The 26137-nt window shown below is 36.3% G+C and overlaps 1 pseudogene; it reads left to right on the top strand.

Annotated features, from left to right (window-relative positions):
- Window positions 1-23720: 23720 nt before the first annotated feature.
- LOC149222660 (GEM-like protein 5) lies at window positions 23721-25430 on the top strand (annotated as a pseudogene).
- Window positions 25431-26137: the final 707 nt, after the last annotated feature.

Raw genomic sequence — 26137 nt, forward strand, 5'->3', positions numbered from 1 at the left:
TGACTTTTCCTTGGCCAAACTAGATTAAAATTTGAATTTCAATTTCAGTAGAATACTTCGAGGTAGTTAACTAAGGTGACATGGAACTTGTCACTCAGTTAATTCGAGTTGGAGACACTTGATTTTAGTTCTACATGATTGATTGCTAATTTGTAGCAATACACTTCAGTTAATTTGAGTTATTATCATTTTAAGTAGTTCTATATGTCAGAAGAACTAGTGGAGGGTCAAGGTGTGCAGTGTAACTTCAATCACACTCAGTGATCAACTAGTTAACTAATCAGTCAACCCTAAATAATTGATGCATGTAGAGAATTCAAGGTACCCAGTTGATATTAGAGTTCAAGGGAAATATACTATCAGTTGTAAACTAATCCAAGTTGTAAAGTGGTGCATGTAGTAAGAGAATTGACCTATGGTAATTGTGCAATTCCTTGGTGAGAAATTCCTAAAAAATAGGGGCAATTTCCAAAGGGAACAACGCAAGGAAATAGGAGCTTGGAGGCTTGAAAAATTGGCTAAGTATTGGCCAGGTTTAGTCAGTCAAATAGAGGATAGAAGATATAGGTGCAGGTTGTGCTCAAGCTTGAGCAAACATATTTTATTCATCCAGATTCTTTGATTAATGCAATACAAATAGTAAGGGATTTTGTGCAGTTGTTTTCCCCTAGATAAATCTTTGTGTATGTGTGATAAATATTTGTGCATGTTTATGATATGTGTTCTCGATTGTGAATTTGCTTCCGCAGATCAGTAGAGTAGATTCTAGTCTTGTGATTTAGTAAATTTCATGAGAAGTTTAGAATCTACATATTAATTTCTACACAATTCATATAAATAGTAGAACATTAACTGAGATTTTGCAAGAATGAGAAGATGCACAAGACACACAAGATATAATTCGGAACAAGCCAATTGCCCCAAAACTTATACACAACAATGTACAATATGCAATTATCTAAATTCGTTTAAAACATGAGCACTTGTCCAAAATGTGCCACATGTCATATAAAAATAATAGCTAAAGGAAAAATATTGTTGTTCCCAACATAAAGTCTCCCTTTATCTAAAACTACTATGTCAATCCCCTTATCAAAATCGTAGTCTTGTCTCCTGCAAATCATATTCTGAACTTATCCTAACACACTTGATCCTTGGCACACTTGAATTCGCCGACACTCCCTGGAACACACTCTTATTTTTTCATTTCCATGCATTTTGACCTAGTTATCCCTTGTGATTCCTCGACACTCCCTAACAATCCTCAACATGCATTAACATTGTCTGGTATGTGTTAGCATGCCTCTTCATTCCTTGGAATGCCCTGACCCTCCCTAGATATCATGCCCTCACAAGTACCCTTACTTAATTTGCAACTTGGGAAACCAATCAAGTCCTCGCTTGACTACAAGAGCTTAACCAAGTTACAGTTACTACAACTAGACTATTTTTTTTAATTGTGTAGCTTAGGAGGTACTCCACAAGCCTAGTGAGATGAGTTTGTGCGAGCTTGGTCACAAAATGATTTGTGGGTAAAGAACCCAAGTGAAGGGGTTTTGAACGCAAGATGAGGTTTAAAATATAAAATAAAATTAAAAAGGAAAATTAATATTTCCTAAGGTATAAGTGGATAAAACCCATAAGTTCTAGAGGGTTCCTAAGAGACCTAGCTAGGAAAAGTTATTTAAGGAGGCCTTAGTATGAAGGCAAGAACATCAATTGAGAAGGAGCTCATTTGATCAAGGAGGTGAGGAGAGATGTAGTCCTAAAGTAGGTCGAGTTAGAGGGCTGAGTAAGGGTTGCTAAAGGGAGGCCATGATCATCCACCAAGAGCAAGATCATCATGTGAGGATTCACAAGAATGTCTCATACCTTAATGGGTTAGAGCTATGAAGTAGGATGGCATATTATTGGTTCTATTATGGCAGATCGAGCTCAAGAGAGTCGGCTCATGATAATTTGGGCATGTGATTTCAGTGGTGTTTCTATGTGAAGGCCACATCAAATTCTGAAATAGTAGAGAGGGTTGAGACCTTATCTTGTGGTGGTTAGTAGGTCGCAAGGTCTATGATAAAGACCAGCACAAATGGAGGAGTGCTTGCACTGGAATTTAGGGCTAGAACAAAAGTATCCATAGGTGTAATATTGACTGAGGTAACCATAGTTTGAGGGTCATAGAGATCTGAAGTTCAGGTCAAGATTCAGTCAAAGAAATGCCTAGAATCTATGGATCCATATGAGCTAGTTCAAGTCTCTTATAGAGGAAAGAGTTGTTGGTTTTAATATAGGAGGATAAGGTTTGTTCTAAAGCAATTAGAAAAAAAGTATAATGCCCTAGTTAGGGTGGTTTACTAGCATTTTCAGTCCCTAGGTATGCCCTTAAGACTGGGAAAAATTTGCATAGAAGAAGAGGGGTCGTGACCCTTAGAGTGAGGATTATATATACAATATAGACCACATATATGGAAGATGGTTTGTAGAAGTATGTGTGGAGATAGAAGATCCAAAGGAGGGTGGAACCTGAGTAGAAGATTGAGCAGAAAAAATGTGCCATATGATGAATCGATTGACATTAAGAGGAGTTGATTTTGGTGGACTATCCATAGAGTTTTGGACAAATATTTGAATCATGCTATAAACAATTAACCAATGGACTATTAGTGGATGATTTGTGACCCTAGTTCAGTGTTCTACAAATTGTTATAAGGATGATAAGAGGGGTAGTTCATATTTGTTCATAGATTGGACAAAAAAGAAATTGGTACACAAGAATAGTGATTTTGAGAGGACTAAAATCACTATTAGGTGGTAGATTTGAAGAGCCCTATATGAGGGAAGTGTTGTGGGTCCTAGATTAGTAAAATAATTGATTGTAGTTGGGAAAATTGATGGAATTCCAAGTATAGTTTGAGGGTTGTTAGATGACTGTCAAAGAAGAGTCCTAAGTCTTGTAACTTTTAAGGACAACAAGACTGGTATAAGGGTAGGTGTATTGGGCCTAAGCACGTGCAGACTTTGAAGGACAAAGTAGCATTCAAGTGGTTTAGTCAACTATCGCTAGTTCACTATAGTGTAGAGGATTTATTCAGTGAGAAGAAGGGAAACCTCCATAGCCCTAGACTTGTCATATTGGAGTAGCAATATAGAAAAAGTGGGCAGACCAAAGAGTTGCTCACAAACGGAGTTGTGAACAACTGATCAAAGATGCTAAGTGTTGTAGTACTTGAAGGAAAAAGGAGGTAGATAGAGGGAATTTTTTTTTGAGCCGAGTTTAGTAACCTAAAGGTGTTGAGTTCAGTGATAGAGGTAGATTGAGGAGTTGTAGAATGAGAGATAATAGGACCTACCATATGTGTTCAGGACACATGGTCTGAAAGGGTTATGTGTGGCCACCATCAAAAAGTAGCTAAAGTGTTGTCTTATTCATGGTATATTGGTTGTCAAAGGACTAACACCAAGCCCTAGTTGTATTCCTTGTATAAGTGTGATTATAAAGGGCCACGATAATTGGCACGAGAGATCTAGCCTGTTGTATTAAAGTTTGTAATATAACGAAGAAAGGTTTGAAAAAGTAAAAAAAATTCATGTGCACTAGTTGATTCCCTGATGTGTGTAGACTTCATTGTGCAAAGTAGATGTGTTGTGGCACTTGAGTGTGTTTGCATCAAATATTCTAAGAAAAATCCAAGATTCTAATGTGTCATGGAAATTCAACATATGCCTTGTTCATCTAAGAACTACCTATAACTCATCTTAGGCTACTCATGACCAATCTCAATTCATCCCACTTAACAAGTTACCAATACAAGGCTAATCACATCAAACCATGACCATAGAACAACTAAGAAACACAATTTACATCTTGACATGCCATAGTACCTGGCATGTCTTAGAATACCTTGGAACTATGTGGCATGTGTTAGCATCCCCAACACTCCTTGGCATGCTTTGATACTCCCTGTCACACCCTAGCACTTCCTGAGATGCCTTGGTAGTTTAGCATATCTTCGCACTGCCTAGCATAAAACCTTGTCACTCCCTCCTTAACACACCTAAAACTCATTGACACTCCCTTTCACACACTCTTATTTGTTGATTTCCATGCATTTTGTTAGGTCCCTGTAATATAATGTATTCCCTTATTATTTTTGTCATTGTAGCCCCTTATTGTTATTTTTGTGCCCATGTTATCCCCATATTGTTATTATTGTGCCCCATAGAAACCCACTATTTTTATTGTTGTGACCTTACATTATTATTGTTATGTTGGCTATGATTATATTGTGACCCCTTAGACTCCTATATATAGAAAGGAGGTATTTTCATTTGTAACATCCAAGAATTTTTCAATTGTGTAATGTAAAGGAGGTTTCCCCCTCGAAGAGGCTCATTTTGAAGTTGTAGTTTCATTTTGTTAGGTCCCTATAATACTAGTGATTCCCCCATTACTATTGTAGTTGTATCCTTTATTACTATTGTTGTGCCCCTATTGTCCCCATATTGTTATTATTGTGCCCCATAGAATCCCTCTATTGTTATTTTTGTGCCTTTATATTATTATTATTAGGTCGGCTTGGTTATATTGTGACCCCTTAGACTCCTATATATAGAAAGGAGGTTTTTGTCATTTGAATCATCTAAGAATTGTTCATTTGTGTAATGTAAAGGAGGTTGCCCCCTCGAAGAGGCTTATTTCTGAGGCGTTGACCTATATTTTCTATCTTTTTGTGAGCTATTTTCCTAACATTTGGTATCAAAGCTTTGGATTCTAGGATTTCGCTGCTCCAAACAGGACATCGTGGCATTTTCGCTATAAATTTTTTTCTGGGACATTTCATAAGTGAAACAAAAAACCCATTTGAGAAAAAATCGCACTATACCTCAAATCCGAATGTTAGAGCTTGTCTCACTATAATCTCGGAGATATGATCTGAGGAAGTTAGGATTTTGGCAGACCCCTGAATTACATTTCAAACAGGTCACCTTGGGAAAATTGTCATAACTTTCGCTCTGAATATCAAATTGAACTTTTGTAAGAAGTTACAGAAAGAGAACGGACTGTAGGTTTTGTGAGTATCATTTTCAAAACCTAAGGTTGAAACAGTGAGACGCAGCATGGCATACAAGTTTTCTCTACGGAACTAGTCTATAATCAGGTCACTGTAGGAGATTTGGCATAACTCTTCCTTGGAGAATCGAATCTTGATCAGACTTGCAGGGTTAGAAATAGGACTCAAAGGGCTATTGGAGGATGAGATTTCAGATATTTGAGATCCACGTCTACAAAGATAAAACAGATTCAATATCAAGCTCTTACAAAGTGAAAAAAAAAGGTGTGTAATTTTTTTATTTTGCATAAGATTGGTTGGAAAAATTAGTTTGAAGGAATTCAAAGGGAATAGTGAAGAATTATTAGCATTAATTAATGCCCCGAATAAATAAAATGGAAACACCTAGTAAGCAACCTGAAAGCTATAGCATGACTTGTGAAGAAGAGGAAGAAATGCAACATGATATATCAAAATTACAAGACCAAGTACATCAAATTTCACTCTCACTAAAGGTAAATGAAGCCAAGATGAATGGCGTGGAAGCTAATATGAATGGCATGCAAGTTAATATGAATGGCATGGAAGCTAAGATGAATGGCATGGATGATAAGATGGAAGAATTAAAGATAAATTTAAATAAGTTGCTACAAGAAATGGTCACTAATGGTGAAAGGGTAGTAAAGGAAACTCATGATGAGAACAAAAGAAATGTTAATCATGATTTCATAGAATCTAATTTTGGATTGAAGACCCACCATATTCCAAAAATCAATATGAGGAAGTTTGATGGCAAGGATCCCGCAACATGGATACTACAGATGGAGCAATTTTTCGATCTCCATAATGTGCAAAACACACAAAAGGTACATATTGCAACTTTATATTTGGAACCAAATCAGTTTGTATGGTATCGATGGCTTTGCTCTCATAAACAAATTGTCACTTGGGCAATTTTTACAGAAGAAATGACAACACATTATGAGGATACAAAAAGAAACACCTTTTTTATCCAATTGATAAGTCTCAAACAAAAGGGTTTAATGGTGGAGCACATTTAGGACTTCCAAAAATTGAACATAAGGGTAAAAGATATTCCAGAGGAGCATAGGATTGATGTGTTCATAGGGACTTTAAAGGATAATATCCAACATGAGGTTCGCCTTTGGGAACCTGATTCATTGGAGAAGGCATTCAGGTTAGCAAGAAAAATGGAAAGCAAAATTATGGCAACCAGGAAGCCTACCACTCACAACTATAAAGATGGAAGTGCTGCTACCCCTAGCCATCCACAACCTATAAGGTTGACACCGCAACAATTGGAAGAACAAAGAGCAAAATGGATTTGTTACAATTGTGATAACAAATACACTAAAGGTCATAAGTGTGCTGAGAAGAAATTATTCTATATAGATTGTGAAGAGGAGGAAGAAAAGGAACAAGAAATGTCAAAAGAAGAGGATATACTCCAGGAACAAACCCTAGATAAAGAAGAAATGAATCCGACCATATCTTGTAATGCATTGGATGGAATTACCACTCCTCAAACTATCAAGATAGAAGGACATATCAAGAAGAAAAAGGTAATAGTGTTGATTAATTCAGGAAGTGCCCATAATTTTATTCATTGTAAGATAGCAAAAGAATTGAATTGCTTCCTATATCCAGCACTAGAGTGTCAAGTGATGGTTGCAAGTGGAGGAACCATAAATTGCTCTGGAAAGTTCCATAATATCAAGCTATCCATGGGAGAATATGTATTGAATAGACCAATGCTTTCCATTCCAATGGGTGGTGTTGATGTTGTATTAGGAGTCCAATGGCTACAATCCTTGGGTACAATAGATTTTAATTTTCAAGAAATTTCATGAAATTTTCTGCGGAAGGAAAGGAAGTTGAATTAAGGGGTATTGCAGGGAAACCAGGAAAGATAATTAGCTCTAACAGTATGACAAAGATTCTAAAAAAGGAACAACGAGGTGTAATTACACAATTATGTTCGCTAGATGTTTCCACATCGAAATCATCTATTTCTCAAGATCTCCAAAAAGTCTTGGACAATCATTCTAAGGTATTTGAGACTACCAAAGGTCTCCCACCTATTCGTGATCAGGATCATGCTATTCATTTGATTCCAGGAAGTGTTCCTCCAAAAATCAGGCTATACAGATATCCATATGCCCAAAGGAGTGAAATTAAACGTGTGGTTGCAGAAATGCTAGAGGCTGATATAATTCAACCTAGTCAAAGTTCCTTCTCTGCTCCAATAGTATTGGTGCACAAGAAGGATGGATCATGACACATGTGTTTGGATTATAGGGATCTCAACAAGCTCACTATTAAAGATAAATTTCCATTCCTGTCATTGATGAATTGCATGGATAAATTTACTTCGCCAAGTTGGATCTTCATTCAGGATATCATCAAATCAGAATGAAGACTGAAGACATTCCGAAAACAACATTTAGAACTCATGAGGGTCATTATGAAGTTTTGGTCATGCCTTTTGGCCTTACCAATTCACCTTCTACATTTCAAGGTTTGATGAATTCCGTTTTCAAACCCTTCCTTAGAAAATTTGTGTTAGTATTTTTTGATGATATACTAATCTACAACAAGTCTTGGAAGGATCATGTTGAACATGTTGATAGGGTGTTACAACTATTGGAGGAGAAACAATTATATGCAAAAGGGTCCAAATGTTTCTTTGGAGTACAAGAGGTGGAATATATGGGTCATATTGTATCTCATGAAGGTGTTAAGGTAGACCCTAGCAAAATTAAAGCCATTAAGGAATGGAAAATCCCCACATCCATAAAGCATCTGCTAGGATTTCTTGGGTTGACAAGGTATTATCGCAAGTTTGTTAAGAATTATGGGAGAATAGCAGCACTTCTAACAACATTATTGAAGAAAGATGCATTTTCATGGACTCCAGAAGCAACAAAGGCCTTCGAACATCTTAAAGAGGCAATGTGCCAAGCACCGGTCTTAGCTACATTGAACTTCACAAAAATCTTTATTGTGGAAGTGATGCTTCAGGAAATGGAATTGGTGCTGTTTTAATGCAAGATGAAAGACCTATTGCTTTTGAAAGTCATCCAATCAAGGGAAAGTATTTACACAAAGCTATTTATGAGAAGGAAATTTTGGCAATACTACATGCACTTAAGAAATGGCAACCCTACATAATGGGAAGACACTTCAAGGTAAAAATGGATCATGATAGCCTTAAATACTTTTTAGAACAAAGATTATCCTCTAAAGAGCAACAAAAATGGGTCACAAAGATGTTGGGTTATGACTTTGAAATCATCTACAAAAAAGGGAAGAAAAATGTTGTGGCAGATGCACTCTCAAGAAAGGATGAGGATGTTGAAGCATTGTTGTGCGCCATTTCTATTATCCAACCAGATTGGATAAACAAAGCAAGGGAGGAATGGAAGAATGATGAAGAATTTTGGGCACATATTCGAAAGCTACAATAAGATTCCAGTACATCTGGTACATTTAGCTGGAAAAATGATTTGTTATGGTATAAAGATCGCTTATACCTCTGTAAAAATTCCCAACTCAAACAAAACATTCTTATGGAATTGCACACTTCTCCCTTAGGAGGGCACTTAGGATTTTTAAAAACTTACCACAAGGTTAAGAAGGAAATTTTTTGGGATGGACTTAAATTGGATATTCAAAATTTTGTGGCGGAATGTTTGGTTTGCCAACAAAATAAAGTTGAAACAATTAAGACCCTAGGCCTATTACAACCTTTATCCATTCCAAGCCAACGTTGGGAGGAGGTTTCAATGGATTTTATCACAGGTTTAGGCAAGTCTGAAGGAAATAGTTTCATCATGGTGGTAGTTGACAGACTTACCAAGTATGCACACTTTTGTGCATTATCACATCCATTTAAATCCAGTACAGTTTCTACTGCATTTATGGAAACAATTCAAAAGCTACATGGAAACCCAAAGACTATTGTAAGTGACAGAGATCCCATTTTCACTCGAAATTTTTGGAAAAAATTATTTTCTTGTCTTGGTACTCAGTTATCTCATAGCTCATCTTATCATCCTCAATCTGATGGGAAAACTGAGATAGTAAACGAATTTTTGGAAGGATATCTTCGTTGCTTTGTATCTGATAAATAGACATAATGGGTCAAATGGTTGCCTCTGGCTAAGTGGTGGTATAACACTTCCTTCTATACTACAACAAAAATTACCCCATTTATGGCACTTTATGGATATCAGCCACCATCCATCACTTCATATTTAAGAGAAAATTCTAAGGTTCAGGCAGTGGAACATCACATTGAGCATCAACAAGAAGTTATCCAACTCTTAAAGGATAACCTCGTGATGGTGTAGAATAGAATGAAACAACAGGCAGATCAACACCGTAGTGAAAGAAGTTTTGATGTAGGTGACTGGGTATTCCTACGGCTACAACCATATAAACAAATTTCTCTCAAGCAAACTAAGAAGGATAATAAATTATCACCAAAGTATTATGGTCCATACAAGGTGTTGCAAAAAATTGGTACAATGGCATACAAATTGGAGCTTCCTGCAAGTTCTCGAGTGCACCTAGTTTTTCATGTTTCATGTTTAAAGAAGGTTATATGCGACAAGCTCCCAGTTCAAACAATATTGCCAGAATTTGACAAGGAAGGAAAAATTATATTGGAACCGGAAGCAGTCACAGAAACAAGAACTCGACAGCTACGAAATCGATCAATTTCAGAGTATCTCATCAAGTGGAAGAACTTATCCGCTGAAGATTCTACATCGGAGGATGATAATTTTATACTGAAGCATATGGAAGTACTCAAGCGTTGAGGAAAACAATTTTTTGAAGGATATGGGCATGTTAGGTCCCTATAATACTAGTAATTCCCCCATTACTATTGTAGTTGTATCTCTTATTAATATTGTTGTGCCCCTATTGTCCCCATATTGTTATTATTGTGCACCATAGAATCCCTCTATTTTTATTTTTGTGCCTTTATATTATTATTGTTAGGTTGGCTTGGTTATATTACAACCCCTTAGACTCCTATATATAGAAAGGAGGTTTTGTCATTGGAATCATCTAAGAATTGTTCATTTTTGTAATGTAAAGGAGGTTTCCCCCTCAAAAAGGCTTATTTATAAGGTGTAGATCTATCTTTTCTATCTTTTTGTGAGCCCGTTTCCTAACATTATTTTTATTGTTGTGCCCTTACATTATTATTGTTATGTCAACTATGATTATATTGTGACCCCTTAGACTCCTATATATAGAAAGGAGGTCTTGTCATTTGTAACATCCAAGAATTTTTCAATTATGTAATGTAAAGGAGGTTTCCCCCTCGAAGAGGCTCATTTTGAAGTTGTTTATCCATATTTTCTTCTATTTTTTGAGTTGGTTGCATAAAATTTGGTATCAGAGCTTTAGATTCTAGGGTTTCGCTGCTTCAAACAGGTCATCATGGAAGTTTCGCTATAACGATTTTTCTACGAAGTTTCAAAAGCTGAAATTAAAACCCATTTGAGACGAATTCTTGATGAAACTCGGGCACGCATTTAAGAGCTTGTCTCACTATATTTTCGAAAATCTGATCCAAGGAAGTTATGTTTTTTTAGGGTCCTGAATTATATCTCAAACATATGACCTGGGTAAAATCATCATAACGTTCTATCTGAGCATCAGATTGAAATTTCGTAAAATGTTACAGAAATAAGATGTACTATAGTTTTTTGTGTATCGTTTCTAGGTCCAAAGGTCAAAACAATGACACATGGCACTTTGTACATGTTCGCTCTACAGAACCAGTCTATAATCTGGGCATTTTGGGAGATTTGGAGGAGAATCCAATTTGATCATACTTTTGGGGTTGGAAAGAGTACTCAGAGGGCTAGCTCGAGATGAAATTTTAGACCTTGGAGATCTGAAATTACATAGATACAACAGATTCAATATTGAGCTCCTACAAAGTGAAAAAAGGTGTGTAGTCTTTTTAAAATTTTGCATAAGTTTGGTTTGAAAAAATAGTTTGAAGGAATTCAAAGGGAATAGTGAAGCATAATTATCATTACTTGATGCCCCGAAGAAAGAAAATGGAAACACCTAGTAAGAAACTTGAAATCTCTAGCATGACTCATGAAGAAGAGGAATAAATGCAACATGATATATCAAAATTATGAGACCAAGTGCAACAAATTTAACTCTGAAAAAAGTAATAGAAGCTAAGATGGATGGTTTAAAGAAAGGCGTGGAAGCGAATATGAATGTCGTGGAAGCTAAGATGGATGGCATGATGGATGGTTTAAATAAAGGCATGGAAGCTAAGATGAATGGTGTGGAAGCTAAGATGGATGGTTTAGAAGTAAACATTGAAGATTTGAAGAAATACATGGGAGGTTTGAAAGGAGGTTTGGCAAAGTTGCTACAAGAAATGCTTCCCAATGCAAAAAGGTAGTAGAGGAAACTCATAATGAGAAAAAAATAAATGTTGGTCATGATTTCATAGACTCTAACATTGGATTGAAGACCCACCATGTTTGAAAGATTGATATGAGGAAGTTTGATGGCAAGAAAAATTGAAAGAAAAATTATGGAAACAAGGAAGCCTACCAATCACAACTATAAAGATGGAAGTGTTGTTTCCCCTAGCCTTCCAAAAATTACAAGGTTGACACCACAACAATTGGAAGAAAAAAAAGCAAAAGAGATTTGTTACAGTTGTGATAGAAAATACACTAAAGGTCATAAGTGTGCTGAGAAGAATTATTTTTACATAGATTGTGAAGAGGAAGAAGAAAAGGAACAATAAACATCAAAAGAAGAGGATACACACCAGGAACAAACCCTAGAGAAAGAAGAAATGGATCCAACCATATCTTGTAATGCATTGGCTGAAATTACCACTCCTCAAACTATCAAGATAAAAGGACACATTAAGAAGAAAAGGTAATAATTTTGATTGATTCAGGTAGTACCCATAATTTTATTCATTGTAAGATAGCAAAGGAATTGAATTTCTCCCTATATCCAACACTAGAGTGTCAAGTGATAGTTGAAAATTGAGGAACCATAAATTTCTCTAGAAAGTTCCATAATATCAATCTATCCATGGGAGAATATGTGTTGAATAGTTCAATGCTTTCCATTCCAATGGGTGGTGTTGATGTTGTACTAGGAGTCCAATGGCTACAATATTTGGGTACGATAGCTTTTAATTTTCAAGAATGTTTCTTGAATTTTTTTTTTTCACAAGGAAAGGAAGTTGAATTAAGGGGTATCATAGGGAAACCAAGAAAGATAATCAACTTTAACGACATGAAAAAGCTTCTAGAGAAAGAACAACATAGTGTAATTGCACAATTATGTTTGCTAGAGGTTCCCACATCGAAATCATTTATTTCTCCAGATCTCCAAAAATTCTTGGACAATCATTCCAAGGTATTTGAGACTCCCAAAGGCCTCCCACTTATTCATGATCATGATCATGTTATTCATTTGATTCCAGGAAGTGTTCCTATTCAGGCCTTACAGATATTCCTATGCCTAAAAGGGTGAAATTGAACGTATGGTTGCAAAAATGCTAGAGGATGGTTTAATTCAACCTAGTCAAAGTTCTTTCTCTACTCCAGTAGTATTGATGCACAAGAAGGATGGATCATGGCACATGTGTCTAGATTATTGGGAGCTCAACAAGCTCACTATTAAAGACAAATTCCCATTCCTGACATTGATGACTTATTGGATGAATTTCATTGAGAAATTTACTTCACCAAGTTGGACCTTCGTTCAAGATATCATCAAATGAGAATGAAGACTAAAGACATTCCAAAAACAACATTTAGAACTCATGAGGGTCATTATGAAATTTTCGTCATTCCTTTTGGCCTTACCAATGCACCTTCTACATTTCAGGGTTTGATGAATTCCATTTTCAAACCATTCCCTAGAAAATTTGTGTTATTATTTTTTGATGATATACTAATCTACAGCAAGTCTCGGAATGATCATGTTCAACAAGTTGATAGAGTGCTCAAACTATTGAAGGAGAAACAATTATATTGAAAAACATCTAAATGTTTCTTTGGAGTATAAGAGGTGGAATATTTGGGTCATATTGTATCTCATGAAGGTGTTAAGGTAGACCCTAGAAAAATTAAAGCCATTAAGGAATGGAAAATCCCCACATCCATAAAGCATCTGCGAGTATTTCTCAGGTTGACAGGGTATTATCGCAAGTTTGTTAAGGATTATGGGAGAATAGCAGCACCTCTAACAACATTACTGAAGAAAGATGCATTTTCTTGGACTCCAAAAGCAACGAAAGCCTTTAAACTTCTTAAAGAGCCAATGTGCCAAGCACCGGTCTTAGCTACGCCAGACTTTACAAAAACCTTTATTGTGTAATATGATGCCTCAAGAAATGGAATTGGTGTTTTTTTAATGCAAGAAGAAAGACCCATTGCTTTTGAAAGTTGTCCAATCAAAGGAAAGTATTTACACAAAGCTATTTATGAGAAGGAAATGTTGGCAATACTACATGCACTTAAGAAATGGCGACCTTAATTAATGGGAAGACACTTCAAGGTAAAAAAATATCATGATAGCCTTAAGTGCTTTTTAGAACAAAGAGTATCTTTAGAAGAGAAGCAAAAATGGGTCACAAATATGTTGGGTTATGACTTTGAAATCATCTAGAAAAAAGGGAAGAAAAATGTTATTGTAGATGCACTCTCAAGAAAGGATGAGGATGTGGAATAATTTCTTTGTGCCATTTCTATTATCCAACCAGATTGGATAAGCAAAGCAAGGGATGAATGGAAGAATGAAAAAGAAGTGTGGGAACTCAGTCAAAAGTTGCACTAAGATCCCAGTACATCTGTTACATTTAGATGGAAAAATGATTTGTTATGGTACAAAGATTGCTTATACCTCTATAAGAATTCCCAACTAAAACAAAAGATTCTTCTGGAATTTCGCACCTGTCCCTTAGGAGGGAATTTAGGATTTCTAAAAAGTTACAAAAGGTTTTATAAGGAATTTTTTTTGGGTGGCCTTAAATATGATATTTAAAAGTTTGTGGCAAAATGTTTGGTTTTCCAAAAAAATAAAGTTGAGACAATTAAGACCCTGGGTCTATTACAACCTTTATCCATTCCAAGTCAACGTTGGGAGGAGGTTTCAATGGATTTTATCACATGTTTACCAAAGTCCGAAGGAAAGAGTGTCATCACGGTGGTAGTTGATAGACTTACCAAGTATGCACAATTTTGTGCATTACATAATCCATTTAAAGCTAGTACAATTGCTACTGCATTTATGGAAACCCAAAGATTATTGTAAGCGACAAAGATCCTATTTTCACTGGAAATTTTTGGACAAAATTATTTTCTTGTCTTGGTAATCAGTTAGCTCATAGCTCATGTTATCATCCTCAATTTGATGGACAAACTCAGATAGTGAACAAATGTTTGGAAGGATATCTTCATTTCTTTGTATCTGATAAATAGATACAATGGGTCAAATGGTTGCAACTGGCTGAATGGTGGTATAATACTTCCTTCCATACTCTAGCAAAAATTACCCCATTTATGGCACTTTATGGATATCATCCATTGTCCATCACATGATATTTAAGAGAAAATTCTAAGATTCAAGTAGTGGAAGATCACATTGAGCATCAACAATAATTTCTCCAACTCTTAAAGGATAACCCGACTTTGGTGTAGAATAGAATGAAACAACAGGCATCTCAACATTGCAACAAAAGAAGTTTTGATGTAGGTGAGTGGGTATTTCTATGACTACAACCATATAAACAAATGTCCCTCAAGCAAGCTAAGAATGATAATAAATTATCACCAGAGTATTATGGTTTGTATAAGGTGTTACAAAATATTAGTGCTATGGCATACAAATTGGAACTTCCTACATCTTCCCGAGTGCATCCAGTTTTCTGTGTTTCATGCTTAAAGAACGTTATAGCTGACAAGCTCCCATTTCAAACAATATTGCCATAAGTTGATGAGGAAGAAAAAATAATATTGTAACTTGAAGTAGTCATTGAAACAAGAACTTGACAACTATGAAATCGATCAATTTCATAGTATCTCATCAAGTGGAAGAACTTACCCACTGAAGATTCCACATGGAGGTTGAGAATTTTATACAAAAGCATCCAAAACTACTCAAGCACTGAGGACAACACCTTTTTAAAGGAGAGGGGCATGTTAGGTCCCTGTAATATTGATGTATTCCCTTATTATTATTGTCATTGTAGCCCCTTATTGTTATTGTTGTGCCCATGTTGTCCCCATATTGTTATTATTGTGCCCCATAAAAGCCTACTATTATTATTGTTGTGCCCTTACATTATTATTGTTATGTTGGCTCTGATTATATTGTGACCCCTTAGACTCCTATATATATAAAGGAGGTCTTGTAATTTGTATCATCCAAGAATTTTTCATTTGTGTAATGTAAAGGAGGTTTCCCCCTTGAAGAGGCCGATTTTGAAGTCGTTTATCTATATTTTCTTCTATTTTGTGAGCTGGTTGCATAACACATTTTGACCTAGTGCTTCCTTCTTTTTCCCTGACACTCCCTAACGCTCCCTAACATGGATTAGCACACCCTGGCACCTGACACATCTTGGCATGCATCCCTAGCACTCTAGCATTCCTTGGCACTACCTAGAATACCTTGTCACTCTCTCCTTAGTAAACCTAGAGCTCGCTGACAGTCTCGGTTACAAACTCTTATCCATTCATTTCCATGCATTTGAGCTAGCGCTCCCTTATGTTTCCCTAACACTCCTTAAAACTCCTTGGCACGTGTTGGTACACCTTAGCACCTAGGACATCTTGGCATGTCGTCCTGGCCTCTAGTATGCCTTAACACTATCTAGCATACCTTGTCACTCCCTCCTTAGCACACCTGGAACTCAATGACACTTCCAATCACAAAATCTTATTTGTTCATTTCCATGCATTTTGACGTAGTTCTCCCTTATGTTTCCCTTGCACTCCCAGCTAACACTTCCTTGCACACATTGACACATATTGGTTGCATGTCGCACTAACACTCTAGCATTCCTTAGCACTGCCAATCATTCCTTGTCAATCCTCCCTAGAACACTTGGAACTCACTGAAATTCCCTGTCACACACTCTTATTCATTCATTTCCATGCATTATGACCTAGTGCTCCCTTGTGTTTCCTTAGCACTCCCTAATCCCTAACACTCCTTATCACACCTTGACACTTGGAACATATTGGCATGCTTCCCTAACACTCTATCATGCCTTGGAATTGCCTAACATACCTTGTCACTCCCTCCTTAACACACCTAGAACTTGCTAACACTCCCTATTGCACATTCTTATTCATTCATTTCCATGCAATTGAAACTAGTGCTCCCTTGTGTTTCTATGGCACTCCCTAGCATGCGTTGGCACGAAACCCTAGCACCTAGTACATATTAGCACTTGGCATGTCTTGCCATGCCTAACATCCCTTTTAACTGTCTAGCATGTGTTATCACTTCCTGACATTCCCTGCACACCTTCGCACCCCCTAGTTGTCATGCCCTCATAGATAGCCTTACTTTTTTGCGACTTGGGAACCCATCCAAGTCATTGAAAAAATATTGTTGTGCCTAGACCAAAGTCTCCCTTTGTATGAAATTGATTTGTCCATCCCCTTATCATAATCGTAATATTGCCTCCTGTAATTCCTATTATGAAATTCTCCTAACACACTTTGTCCTTGGGACACCCATAATTCACTGACACTCCATGACAGACATTCTTATTTGTTTGTTTCCATGCACTTTGACCTAGTTCTCCCTTGTGATTCCCTGACACTACCCAACACTCCTCAACATGCATTAACATTGTCTAGCATGTGTGAGCGTGCCTTTTAATTCTTTGGCAGGCCTTGGCACTCCTTAGCTATCATGCCCTCATAACTACCATTATTTTGTTTTAGACTTGGGAACCTAACCAAGTCCTGCTTCGACTACAACAACTTGACCAAGTTACAATTACTACAACTAGACTATTCCTTTTTCACCTAAGAATGGCCTATAAATCATCTTAGGCTAATCATGCACAATCTTAACTCATCCCACTTAACAAGTTACCAAGTCAAGGCTCACGTCCAACCGTGGCCATAAAACAACTAAGCAACATAGTTTACATCTTGACATGCCATAAAACCTAGCACATCTAACAATCCCTTGGCACTATGTGGCATATGTTAGCATCCCCTACATTCCTTGGTATGCTTTGACACTCTCTAACACACCCTACCACTCCCTGACATTCCCTGACACTCTAGCATTCCTTGACACTAACTAACATTCCTTGTCACTGCCTCCTTAACACACCTAGAACTCATTCACACTCCTTGTCACACACTCTTATTCATTCATTTCCATGCATTTGAAACTAGTGCTTCCTTATGTTTCCCTGACACTCCATAAGACTCCCTAACATGAATTGGCACAACCTAGCACCTGGCACATCTTGGCATGTTTCCTTGACCTCTAGCATGCCTTAGAACTGCCTAGCATACCTTGTCACTCCCTCCTTTGCACACCTAGAATTCATTGACACTTCCTATCACAAACTCTTAATTATTCATTTTCATGCATTATTTCTACCTAGTGCTCCCTTGTATTTCCCTAGCACTCCCTAACATTTCCTAGCATATGTTGGCACACCCTGACACTTGGAACATCTTGGCCGCATGCTGCTCTGGCATGCTCTCATGACTTAGCATTGCCTAGCATAACATGTCACTCCCTCCTTAGCACACCTGTAACTCATTGACAGTCCTTGTCACACACTCTTATTCAATAATTTCCATGAATTTTTACCTAGTTCTCCCTTGTGTTTCCCTGACACTCCCTAACACATAGCATGCATTGGCACACCTTGGAACTTTACACATATTGGTATGCTTCCCTAGCACTCTAGCATGCCTTGGAAGTGTCTAGCATATCTTGTCACTCCCTCCTTAGCAGACCTATAACTCATTGACACTTCATTTCCATTAATTCCAAACTAGTGCTCCCTTGTGTTCCCCTGGCACTTGGTCCTAACACTTCCTAGCATGTGTTCATGCCACACCATGGCACTTGACACATCCTGACAAGCCTTATCACTTGTCATGTCTGGCATGCCTAACATTCCTTGGAACTATCTAGCATGTGTTAGTACTTCATGTCATTCCTTGGAACACCTTGACACCTTGGCACCTTGAAACTCTTATTTTTTTCTCTAAATAACTATAACTCCCAATTGTGCTACTCCTAATATTCAACTTGCACTATTGTTAAGACTACTTCGTCTAATACTTATTGTTCCTCCATAAGAAATCTAACTACTAGGTGGACTTGAACCATTATTAACAAGATAGTGTAGTGTTACCTAATTGTATTTAAGAAGCATAAGGGGTGGGGTTGGTATGAGGAAAACTTTTCTAATGTCTAGTGTCATGCCCACTACTAGGTTCTCACTGTCCCTAAATATATGGGACATATATGTTGGCCTTAGGATATGGTTTCCCATTAGTTAATTTGATTCTTTCTCATCCACAATCTCATTCTACATTGCATCCAATGTATCACTTTCTAATCACATATCTCTTGTAACCCCACTCCAGTGTGTTCATTAGACCTCATTGAGGTGCCTTGACTAAGTCTCCTTATTGAGCTATATTTATCACCAAACCTTTTTTTTGCAACCATTCGCTAGGTAACTCACCTTTCCCATTCAAATTCTCCAACTCTCTCATCCTCACTTCACTACTCCCTTCCTCACTAATCTCCTTTTGCAATTCCTCATAGCTTTCTTCATTTTCTCACGTCTAGTTCAACCACCACTAGTTAGTTATCTCTACTTCCTCAAATGTTGTTCAACTTGCTCTTTAAATTTTGTATCCTCCATGGTCATTTGGTCCTTTAAGCTCTCATCTTTGCCAACCCCATTGCAACCCATTTCTTAATGCAAGGTTTTACAGCAACATTCTTAGTGGGTTAGTAGGAAACAACTTTTCCTTCACCACCAACATTTTTATGCTTGTAGGGTTTGTGTTCACCAATCTCCCTTAAAACCCCTTCTAAAATTGGTCCTTATCTTTTGAGTACAACTAGTACAATTCTACTACAAACTAGATACAATGCATCCTTCCATTGTCTGCTCTCCCAAAAGTCTATTGCTTGATTAACCAAGTGATCACAATGCTCCAAAGTTATTGGATTTAAGATTCGAATTACTTGTCTTCTTGTCTCTTTAATAGTGACATCAGGCTTCATCAAGCATATGTAACCATTCACACAAACTCACTATAAAACTCTATACATAAAATAAAATTTCAAAGATGTCTTCATATATGAATGTCTCCTTGAATTTTTCCTTTCTCCAACAAAATAGTGGGGCTTCCTCGGTAACAAATATTTCATTCTATCATCAAAACAATATTCCACTTGTGATTTAGCCAGTCGTTCCTTCAATTTTCTAAGGCCTCTGAATCATGTCGTGGTCCCAAAAATATAACTATTTATTGGCTCTAATTGGTAAACTAGGGTCCACTTAAGTGTCCAACAAAAATTGTACTAGTCTAGCATTAACATCATCAATTCTTGAAGCAAGGAAGGCCTCACCTTAGGAGTTTTACCAAGGCATTGGATAGGTGGGGAGTTCTACATAATGAAGTTTTCATGTTGTGATGTAGTGCTTAAAAGTAACATTCCATATACATCCGTTTAACACTATGAAATCCACCAACAACCATAATTTGTTGTTTGATTATGCTATGACATTAAATTAGATTGTTGTAATTGATATTAATAATGGAGAGAGATTCAAGCATTAATATAAATGTAAATCATAGCATATATATAAATCATTGTGGAGCTTATCAATCCAATGTTGAATATAGCTACTTAGAATGTGATTTAGACTTAGCTAGCTGTTAAGCTCAACAAGCAAAGCTTACGAGTAGGAAGTGAGTTTAAGATTAGGATTTGATCTTTGGTTATGACTAAGATCATCTCTGATCTCATGACCAAGAACATTTTTTTGAAATAAAAGTTTCAACCTATACCTCCTATTAAACTTTCAAAATAAATTTCTACCTCATTAATACTATTTGTGTAATCAATGGAAGTTATCAAATCATTTTTCAATCACATTTGTAATATCCATTTTTAACATATTTTTTTGAATATAAAATTATGCTTTTTATAAATAATTTTGACCTAGATTTTAATGGGTGTTTTGACATATATTATATTGGTTTTTTGGACTAAATAATTTTCAATTTTATTATAAAGCGAATTTGCAACCCCTATTTAAAATATGGGTGGATCACAAAGTCACACAATAGGTTGTAAAAACCTTTTCGTAAGTAATTTCAAGGTGAATTTGAGGCATGAAAACAAGGCTTTTGGTTGTAGTGCTCGCTACATTCTCTTCTATTACTAATTAACCATAAATATCAAGATGATCAAAATAAACAACATGAAAGGGGAATCAATTGTCCTTGGTGAAGAGATAGAGAGATTGTAGATGAGCATAGATGTTGGGTAACTAAGGAATCTTTCACCCATTAGTTAAATTGATCATTAGTTATTTGAGAGGTACATTTTAATCTTCCAAGTTCTTCCTAGAAAACATTCAACAAATTGGAATCTTTCTTCCTACACTAAAGAGCATTAAATGGAAGAAAATCCCTAAGGCATTGTCGAGTATAGTAGGGGAAGATCTTCCTTATGTTGTGTAGGCAAGTGAAAGAGAGTGCCATTGATATTTTTGGGTTAGATTATACGTTCAATGCTTTGTAATGTGTGAATTAACCATTCCATTAGAGCAATGGGTTGGGTTGAGTGAGTGGGAGCCTATATCTTACATTTATTTTCCCTAGTGACCTCATAACCCAACTTGGGGATGGCATCTTAAGTGGATGCTTGCGACTAGGAGGAAAATTGTTCATTTGAAACTAATTTCCTTGGACCATTCTTAGTTAAAAAATAAGTGTTTATGAAATGTGATTGAATATTAATATATTGTAATAAATTTACATGGATTATGCATGTTTTGTGTGGTCAGGTTTAATATAAATATAGATTCTTGGTTACTATGAAATGTTAATGAATGCTTGTTTAATCCCATTGCATTTTTATTACTACACCTTATGTGTGCATTTAAATGAATTACATACCTCCTTAAGAAAACTATATTTGTGTTATAATGGAGAAATGGTCCCTCAAGGGCCAAAATTTGAATGGCCTATAAGTGGCTATCCATCCATGGCTGAAAATGCATAGGATGGAGATGCCACATTACTTTTGCTACCCCTTAAAAGTTTTGACTTCTTACTAATGTTTAACTACCACTTTAACTAGTGCAACCAATTTCTTAAGTAGGATTACAATTTTTTTTTTGAATTTATCTTGCCTGTTTTCATTCCATTCATCTCATCATAGAGTCACTTCCCAAATACACAAACAAAATAAATATGGCATATCCACAATCTTGTGTTTTCCTAGTCATTCAAGATCCAATATTAGATGAATTGGCATAATTTTGTTGTAGCTCCATGGTAATTGAAATGATTCCTTTGACTCAAACATGTTATTAGGTTTAGCTTGAAATACTACTATTACTTTTAATCAATGCTTGATTGTTCTACCAAATTTGATTGTGATTACATTGAATTAAGAGGTGGAGAATGAAAATATAGTAATTAAAACCATAATTTTTTAGTCCTTCCAACTTAAATAAAAGCTACTTTGTTTAATGAGAAAAGAGTGCAAGAGAAGATGGTGAGATAATCTATGTGCCTTTTTAAGTGATCCCATTACCAATCCAATCTATTCCATTAAATAACATACCCTTTTAATGCTAGGTAAGTGTCCTATCTATGTTGTAAAAGGTTAATATAATTCAAGAAATTAAAAAAAATCAACCTTCAACCCCTCTTTCATTATAAAAATGGGTAAAGAGACATAATAAAGTAAAACCTATTGATTTTAATTTTTTTTACTTAAATCCAAGGTGTAATAACCTTATTCATTAATATATGCTTTATTTTTTATTCTTAAATTAACATATTAATATTTTGTCAAATCATTTATAAAATTAGGTATTTCAGTCGGAAACATTTTAACAAAATATCCATGCTAATATTAAAAAATCAACATATCACAAAAGCGCCTATGAAATTTAGTCACATGGTAATTATTGAAGGGAATTACATGGTAAAAGTTTGAGTCACAGTCAACAATAATCCCTAAGCACTATTAAACACCAACATGCACCTCTCCTAGATCAGGGAATTTAAATTGTGTCCCTTTCTCTTCCACCATTTCCATTTTCTAAATTCTCACAATATCTTAACTGACACATTCTTCAACCCATTTCAAACATGCAGGCTTCTGGATCTGCACTGTATCGCATTCCTAAATTCACATTCCCATTGACAATAAAAGGGCAAAGAAAATGGTGAGGTCCATGAATACATTTCATGGAGGAGGCAGGATACTATCACCTGCAAACAACACTCTATCCTCCCCCTTACATAGCATCACCTCACTTAAACCTTCTTTGACCCCCTGAGAGCTCACTTTGAACAATCCAAGGTGGTATTTGAATTGTGAACCCTTCAAAGAATAATTCATGAGCCAAATTTCTTTATGATGATTTCAACTCAATGAAATTTTCGAGCGATGGCCTTAATAGTGGATCCACAGTCTCATGCGTAGATAAGCTAGTTGAATGGATTCACTTTCTCTAAAAGTAGTAAGAAAAGAAGCTTATTCACACCATGACGAGTTGATTCAATAACTCTAGAGCTTAAAGGATGCCGAAGGGATTTTGAATGTAGTTCAATCTAGGGTTAGTAGTCTGCAGGGGTCGACGTAGAGAGTTACGTATGAGATTGTAGAGCCCTACAAACAGCTCAAGTTAAATTCCCAACAACTTTCACACCTTGATGAGACTGTTGAGATTTTGCAGACCACTAGTAGGGTTATAAGACAAGTGAGAAAGCTAAGGGAATTAATGGATTTTGAAGGTGCTAGCAGCAATTTGGACCTCATGAAAGCTTCTCAAATGTGTAATGAAATTGAAATGCTAAGAAATGAAGGGGATCTGTTGGGCTTTGAGGTTGTCGATGAAGAGATCCCCTGGTTAATAGAAGTTGAGAGTCAATTTCCATTGGAGGCGATGAAAGTTTTTCAGAGCAGAAAGGAGGCTTCTGCTCTGATTTAATTGGCTCTCCTAGATTTGAAAGAGTACCTTATTACAAGAACACAATTATATATATTTTTGAAGTAATGGGATTGCATCAGGAATCTCATTAGACCTCTGATCATTATTGTAGGTTCAACAATGACTATAATGCTACTGCAGAGGTTAGATTGGAGAAAGATGATAGAAAAGATGATATGGGTGGTCATGTAATAGGAATTTCAATAGGAAACAATGGCTTGGGTTCAACATATGTCATGGGAGGTTCAGGAAAAAGGCCCAGCCATTCTGAGAGCAAGGAGGAACCATCAAGAAGTTGGGGAGCCCCTGATCTTACTGTAAATGTTGAAAGAGAAAATATGATAGATACCCACATCAGGAATTTTATGGGGACTGAACATCCATGAATGGAGGCAAGCCCTTATGTTTTGGAAGGCAAGCAAACCCCTCCTTAAACTCCCTCTAGAAGGTGTAAATCTCCATTTGTTCCTTCCTTCAAATATGTCACCAAGATGCTCACATTCCCATCCTTCCTTTGTGGTAAATATGCATGTTATTTATATGCACTAACATTTTTTCCACCAATATTATTTTTTATTGTGTTTAAAGTTATAGAATTTTAACTTTGCTTGTATTTATGGTTCTGAGATGATAATCTACATTGGGTTATTGTTTGCGTTGTGTACAGGTAAGGTAGATTCATTCATAGAGCGCTTGAATAGATGCAGATCAAGAAATGTTGATGGGTTAGTTGAGCATTTTTGGGCTCACAGTAAGTATATAAACTCTTTTATTTGCATAATCTTTCAATAGGAGTGAAACTAAGATTTCCTTATATGTGAAGTGGATGAAGAATTTTCCATATAAAGTTGGAATGCATGCGGTTAGAGAATTTTTCATTGTTTATATTATGATTAGTGAAGCTTGCTGAAAGCATGTCTGAGACAGTATGGGGAAATCTCAACTTGGGTACCAAAATAGTAGTAAAAGGTGGAGTGGAGAAAACATTCAAGTCAAGCTTTAGTGTTGGTCCTACAGAGAAGCTCTTGAAAACTTCAGCTTGTTACTTGTCAACCAACGGTTTCCCAGTGGCAGGCTTAAACTTCATATCAACAGAAAAGGTAGCCTTTTGCAGTGATCGTCTAGTGTCCTTCACGTCTTTTCAAGGAGAAAATGCCTCCAGCTATTACAGGGTAAGATATATTATCACATTAATGTTAGACTAATGTTTGTGAAGTTGCTTGTTTTTATAATTATTTCTCTTATGATTTAGGGTTTTCTAATGCTAGTCTGATACTGGGATTGATATTGTAAGTGGGTGAGGAATTTTTATCCCATACCACACTCCAATCTCACACGCACAAAACCATTTAATGTCAGCTTAACATAGATCCAACTAACCAACAATAAAAAGATGAGCATAACCCCACACAAACCCTAGAGAACAACCCAAAATCATCACATTATGTCACCACAAAAACCCTAGAAAACAACCCAAAATCATCCATGTACGTATATTTCCCCATCATTACTGAGCATCAGGGATTTGTTAAAGGAATTGTTGTTGTTCTGCATGGGCTCAAGGATAAGGATATGATTGATCAAACCAAATGAGATAAATATACGTACATAGACAGAAAAGCAAGTGTGAGTAAGGCTATTTTCAAGAATTGAAACCAGAACAGTAGTAATAAAATAGAAGGGCATTATCCTTTGCACATGTGGACATTACAAATGAGGTATGTACGGTAGAGTTTGATTTTTAAATGACTTGTGACGCAGGTGCTTCTTATGGGCGTAGCTCAATTATGATGATTGACATGATGTGGTAGTGTTAAGTTGTTGATGGCTTAGTCTCACTTCATCACTTTAAGGGTTGAATTTTATTTAAGAGAGCTATGTATGCGCTATCTTGGTCGAGCTTAGTGAGTCGTTAATGTAAAGAGAGAATAACTCTTGGAAGAGTGAGATCAGTGAACCTATGCGAGAACGTAAAGAAGGCCACCCAAAAGTATATCCAAATACAGATTTTTGATTATCACGAGTTCTGGTTCATGGATTTTGTCAATTCTCAAAAGTCCTTCAAGCATCTTCAATGAGCAGTGACATCTCATTAGTTCTCCAACTATATATACAAAGAAAATTTAAGAGTTTATTCAAATGTGCAGCCTGTTCTGGAGCAGTCATGGAAACATTTTATATCTAATGTATTGAAACTATCTAGTAAGGGAATAAATAGAAAAATGTAACAATATCCTTTCTAAGGAATTAATTGTTGAAATTGGCTTACAAATTAGGTAATGGTGATTGTGGAATCCACATCCTTGATCTAGGTCAAAAATTTGGACATGATGAACATGATATACTTTGTGTTGACTCTATTGGAAGGTATTTACACACTACTCACTGTTGGTATGGAATGTATTCTCATATTAATAGCACATGAATTGACAAGCAGGAGTACCATACTTACTGGGTTAGGCTCAAATACTCTGCCTAGTTACTCTAATTGTCCACTATAATCAAGCTACTACGATGATCCAATCCACTGGGCTAGAGTCTACTCAACTAGGCCAATTAGTTTTGGTTCGGGTTTTGGCTTGTGTTGGATTCAGAGGAGTGTCACACCACAGATTGGGGGTTGTCTAAAGGAAATGGAGGGGCTATGGCAAAGGATAGGATCTTCTATGGACCAATTTCATTTGGTGTGGCATTTGCAAAGGGTGTTGTCGAAGAAGAGGGATCCTTTCATGTATTCTTTGTTTATTAAATAAGTAATGCAAGTATGTACTTGTAAGTGAATGCTACCATTCATTTCTTGACC

Source organism: Pinus tabuliformis, chromosome Q, assembly GCF_031772625.1.
Source record: "Pinus tabuliformis cultivar Carrire ecotype Pingquan chromosome Q, CPIR1, whole genome shotgun sequence".
In the NCBI taxonomy this organism is placed as follows: Eukaryota; Viridiplantae; Streptophyta; class Pinopsida; order Pinales; family Pinaceae; genus Pinus; species Pinus tabuliformis.